General features: G+C 35.6%; 1 non-coding gene across 1 annotated transcript; it reads left to right on the forward strand.

Moving 5' to 3' along the window:
* Positions 1–217: 217 nt before the first annotated feature.
* Positions 218–323, forward strand: LOC131149997 (small nucleolar RNA R71). Its single transcript, XR_009135384.1, has one exon. It is a non-coding gene; the product is annotated as a small nucleolar RNA R71 (small nucleolar RNA).
* The last annotated feature ends 5970 nt before the right edge of the window (positions 324–6293 follow it).

The following is a 6293-nucleotide window of genomic DNA, read 5'->3' on the forward strand; positions in this document are numbered from 1 at the left end:
TAATTCATAGACTTCCTTATGATGGGAAGAAAAAAGTTAGGAGGGTGTATATGTAGCAACAACATGTTGCTAAGAATTCTTGGTGAGGATCTCAAAGAGAGCCCAAGCCTCATTCTCATGCTTCGTAAGGAAAGTACCTCCACAAGATGCATCTACCGTGGCTCTATCATGCTTAGGTAATCCTTCATTGAAGGTCTGAACTAATTGCCACCTAAGGACTTGATGGTGAGGGAATTTATGCAAAAGGTCCCTAAAGCATTCCCAAGTCTCGAAAAATTGTTCCCCATCTACCTATGAGAAACTGGTGATTGCCTTTCTCAACTGGTTATTCTTCTCAATAAGAAAGTACTTTTTCAAGAACTCGTGTTGCATGGCGGCCCATTTGGTCACCGAGTTTGATTTTAAGGAATTCAACTAATATTTGGCTTTTTCCTTAAGAGCGAACAGGAATAAATTTCAAGAAACTCATATGGATTTTCAGTAGAATTCCCAAAGAAGTTGGGAAGCATCGAGATGGTAGAGGTCTTGATTTCAAACTACGCTGCCTTAACATCCAAAAATTGGATGTAATATGGTGAGATGTATGCATTGGGTGTGAAGTAGTCTCTAAAAGGCAAAAGAGGTTGCTCCTCCAGCGTAGGTTGATGAGGGGCAAAAGGTTCCAAATTTTGGTAAACGGGAACCAATCGGGATTTGGCCATGAATTTGGGTTCAAAAGACTCAACTAACTTAGGACTAGAGGTAGAATTCCTAATTGACATATGGGATCTCTTAATCTCAGGGTCTATAGGCACTAACCTAGGATCCAAAGAACGTAAACTCAGCATATACAAGTTCAACACACCATCAAGACTTCAAATGTCACACAAAAATGAAAACAAAATAAAATAAAGAAAAACAAAACATGTAGTACTCTAAACTAGTAATTGGCTTACTATCGTAACTCAGTCCCCGGCAACGGCGCCAAAATTTGGTAGGCTCGCCAAGGCTTGGGTCCTTAACTACCAAAAATAATATTTATAACCTAACTAAGCCCAAGTTCAATAGAACAAGGAGTGAGTCGGGTGTCAAACTTCAGGGACTTAGTGCAGTTGTTTACCACTTCTAGCCTAATGTACTTCACTTTGTGATTAGAACATAATATTGCATATTTATGAACATTTATACGCCATCTTAGTGCACATAAATAAGTAAATCATCTATGTAACATGCATATAGAACTTATTGTGTGATTTTTGTGATTTGTAGGTAAATTGCAATAAATAATTGATTAGCCCTTGGGTGGAGTATGGAATGGCTACAAAGAATTTAAGGATTCAAAGTACTAATTTGTGAAGTGAGGAAGGATGTTTGGAAGAATTGAATAACATCCAAGAGTGCTTTAATTCGGGTCAATTGAAGTAATGTAGCAGTTTTGTGTAGCTTGGATAAATTGGTCATAACTTTTGACTCGATTATCCAATTTATGCAAACTTGGTCGCATTTCAAAGAAGACTTCAAGTCCTACAAATTTTCTTTCACAATAAAGTCCAAATTACAATTTTTAACCATCCAAACTTGAGCTAGAAGAAAGGTGACGAGATTAAACAATAAATTTCAACAACACAAGGAGTGCAATTACCATTTTGGTAGGTGAAGGTGTTTGTGGTAGGTATAGGAGTGTAACTAATAAATTGTGTTAGGCTTTGGAGTGGAAGTAGTAGTTTTTCAACCTATAAATAAGAGGCTTGTGTTAGCCTTGGGGGGGGGGGCAGCTGCCTTATTTTCTTGTATTTTCTCTCTTATTTCTTTGTAAACATTCAAAAGTGTTTAATTTAAGTATTTCTTCTTTTCATTCTAATGGCCAACTAAATTTCAAGTTAGGCTAAGTGTGGAGTCCTACATCCCATTATTGGTAATTCTCATCTTAGTCTTCAAGTATTTTATGTTTAAAATTGATTAATGTTCAATGATCTTTTTCTGAAAACTTTTGGTTTGTAAACCTCTTGATTGATTGTAGACAAGTTAAATCTTGCCACAACCAATGCTTTTTGTTCTTACATTCTAAAAGTTTGCTAAAATATTTTCATTTGACATTATTCAACAATTTTTGTCAAACCTATGCATTTCAAGCGGTATATTTTCCGATCAAGTTCAATAGGTATATTGATGTTGGTTAAGTTATAAATATGAGATTTGATTACCAATGACGAGATTAGGATGAAATCTAAAGCCTAACCCTTTAATTAAATTGTTATAATCAACTGACAGTTGTATTCATTAAAATCAATCCCCACACATCTCACTCTGAAATAATTTGTGATGTATGAACTCTTAAACTTACCAATTGAATCCCTATGGAAATGACTTTAGGAGTCCAAGATTTACTATGCTTGACAATGGAATTTTCCTACGCTTGGGAATTGGACAATGATGAAAAAAATAAAATGAAAAGCACTTTGCTTAAGAGGAAAAAGTTGATATTTTTGAGTTATTTTCGAAACTACACAAGCAATGAAAGTAAATTATATTAACACTACTAGAAAGTAGGTCTCAAATCATGAATCCAACTTTGGTTGTCGTTCGCGATAGCTATGTCCAATCAGCTATCTGTACTAGGCTAAATGATCAAGTGAACCATTCGAATGACATAGGGTAGCGAAGGCGCACCAATCGTCCAGAGCACGATCAGGAACCAGGGTATACCCTATCTAGCGAGCATAAGAACAACCTATAGGAACCGTAACCTATTACATACAAGTGACTGAATCCCTAGCTATGCTATCCTATCCCCAAGAATTTCATCATAATCAGAGAAATAAATATGGAAGAAAGTAAAGACATGGTATTTAAATTTAAGAAATCAAAGTAAAGTAAAGAAACATGTATTGAAAATGGCATCAATTGTAGCTCAAAGGTCTATCACTAGCAATCGGGATTACAATCGAAGACTAATTATCTACACTGCAGCACCCAGAACTCAAAGGTTGTCATATGCCTTTAAAGAATATGAATCCAAACCAGACATGGAATTGAAAAGAAAGCTCTAAATCTAATCTAAGTGGCACCTAAAGACACTCTAGGTCCGTCACTAACCAAAAAGGGGCCAAAGGGGAACCTTAATCACATATTCAAAGCTTAGTTTTATACCCAAAAGGGTTTAAGAGCTTTTGATTTCAAATCAGGAAAGTTTTGGAAAAATATAGTGAAGAATATTGTTGGGCTCGAAAGCTATCAACCAGGTCACACCTTAGTCTTCCCCTAGTCACGCCCTAGTCGAGACTCGTGGGAATCCTAGGTTTCATTAGGCTTCCTCGACCTGGTCACGCCATTAAGATCTCCTGGTCGTGTCCTAGTCGAGACTCTCGGGATCTCTACTTTAGTCAGTCTTATGCTCAGCCGACCTAGTCTGAAACGCCCCGAACCTTTAAACCTAGGTCCGGTGCGTTATACCTGATCATATCCTCATAAATCATATTCCAAAACATACGCAGCGGAAAAACATGATCATAATCCCCATATAACATAATACCAGAGTTTACTAATTCTAACTATATTCTATAATAAATCATCCAACACCTGGATTTCCATAATTACATATATCTCCAAAATATTTCAGTATGTTCACAACTTTCTTTTCTCCACAGACTTAAAATATAAGGACGTAAAACATAAATATTTGCATCTCATAATTAATATAGAAATATACAATTTTCTTTTACTATTTCCCAATAATGTTATAGAACCTCGAGCTCTCTAAGCTCGATCTCGATGAAATCCTGAAAAAAAAGATACATTCATATTCGGGTGAGACACATCTCAGTAAGGGAAGAAACCATATATTAAAGCAGTGTGTGGCCAACATGAGTTTATATATAACATAATTTTTAACATTTGAAAATCCTTAACATAATTTTCAAAATCATTCCCTGATCCTAATCAAATACATGCGAATGTTTAACCCACGAGATTTCTTGAGGATAGGGGTGATTACCCACCCATACAAGTAGCACTCCTCTGCTTTGATACATTTGGCAACCCGAAGGTCACAATTTAAGCATACCAGGGCACTCACCTTACTCAGTAAGCCCTCAAGTGATAAATTGATCTCGTACTCACGCATTCAACAATAGTTTATCGGCAAAGGCCCTAAGGATAGGGAATTCTACCCGCCCATACAAGTAGGTTCCCTCTGCCCTAGTACATTATGTGGCTACTGCCACATCTGTAGCTACTAGTGCACTCGCCTTATTCAGCAAGCCCTCAGGTGAAAGGTACGCCTCGCCCAATCGTAACATGTTCTACGTACATACGTACTTCTAATATCATAATACATCATTCTGTTCTGTCATTATACATTCATGCACATTCATTCCTGTTCATAACTTAACTTTACATTTCGTTTCACTTTAAGTGACTTTTTCCCATTTACATCATTTGCCCTTGTCATTTCATTTCATTGCCATTTCATTAGTCATTTCATTGCATAACATTTCATTTCATTACTTCGTACTACAACTGGTCTTTAGTCATCATCAATTAGTCTATGTAGAAACGTGCTAAATCTGCTAACACAGCTCCTTTTAGCTGTCATTAGTTAGTCTACACAGAAGTGTGCTAGATCTGCTAACATGGCTTTTTTTCAGCTGTTTTACATTTACATGGTTGCATTTAACATACACAGGCAACATTGTCCATATCATATTTTATTTTCATTGTTTTACTTACTTAGCCTGCATATTCAGTATGTTCACAAACTTTCTTTTCTCCACAGACGTAAAATATAAGAACGTAAAACATAAATTTTGTACATCTCACAATTAACATGGAAATATACCCTTTACTTTTTATATTCCCCAATAACGCTATAAAAACCTCGAGCTCTCAAAGCTCGATCTCGAGGAAATCCTAAAAAAAAATACATTCATATTCGGGTGAGACACATTTCAGTAAGGGAAGAAACCATATATTAAAGCAGTATGTGGCCAACATGAGATTATACATATCATTTTATAATATTTACAAATCATTAACATAATTTCTTGAAACCATTCTCTGAACCTAATCAAACACATGCAAATGTTTAACCCACGAGATTACCCAAGGATAGGGGTGATTACCCACCCATACAAGTAGCACCCTTCTGCTCTGATACTTAGGTAACCCTAATGTGACAATTAAAACATACCAGAGCACTCACCTTACTCAGTAAGCCCTCAAGTGTTAAACTGATCTCGTACTCACGCATTCAACAATAGTTTATAGGCAAAGGTTCTAAGGATAGAGAATTCTACCCACCCATACCAGTAGGTTCCCTCTGCCCTAGTACGTTATGTGACTACTGGCACATTTGAAGCTACTAGTGCACTCGCCTTACTCAACAAGCCCTCAGGCGAAAGGTATGCCTCGCCCAAACGTAACATGTTCTATGTACATACATACTTCTAATATCATAATACAACATTCTTTTCTGTCATTACACATTCATGCACATTCATTCCTGTTTATAACTTAACGTTGCATTTCGTTTCACTTTAAGTGACTCTTTCACATTTACATCATTTACCTTTGTCATTTCATTTCATTGCCATTTCATCGTCATTTCATTGCATAACATTTCATTTCATTACTTCGTACTACAGCTGGTCTTTAGCCATCATCAGTTAGTCTCTGTAGAAATGTGCTAAATCTGCTAACACAGCTCTTTTTAGCTGTCATCAGTTAGTCTACACAGAAGTGTGCTAGATCTGCTAACATGGCTCTCTTTCAACTGTCTTACATTTACATGGTTGCATTTAACATACACAGGCAACATTGTCCATATCATATTTAATTTTCATTATTTTACTTACTTAGCCTGCATCTCATACATTTAGCATATATTTGCATAGAATCTCATGCCACACAATTTAACAGTAAAATTCATACATTGCCTGTAAAATAAGCCAACCAACATTTAATGTTTATATACTAAAAATACCTTTCATTTCTTACTTAATTATCCTGAAAATATTTCCCACTTTCATCAGTTCATTTTCACATATACATATCTAATAAACAACCCTAAACTTAAAAAAAATATATAATTTAAAAGGCTGGCATTTTACCCATACTGAAAAATTACACGTACATATAACACTATTTATTTTTCCATTAAATTCATAAAAATTCTGATTCAATATATATTTTTCCCCTTACCTGGTTTCTTGAACTACGCCAACAGGGACTCCGAAAAATACTTGCGGCGCTCACTCGGACCCTGAAATTAAAATCCTAATTCTAATAAATTATTCATGAATAAAATATTAATTTAA

Source organism: Malania oleifera, chromosome 2, assembly GCF_029873635.1.
Source record: "Malania oleifera isolate guangnan ecotype guangnan chromosome 2, ASM2987363v1, whole genome shotgun sequence".
NCBI lineage: Eukaryota > Viridiplantae > Streptophyta > Magnoliopsida > Santalales > Ximeniaceae > Malania > Malania oleifera.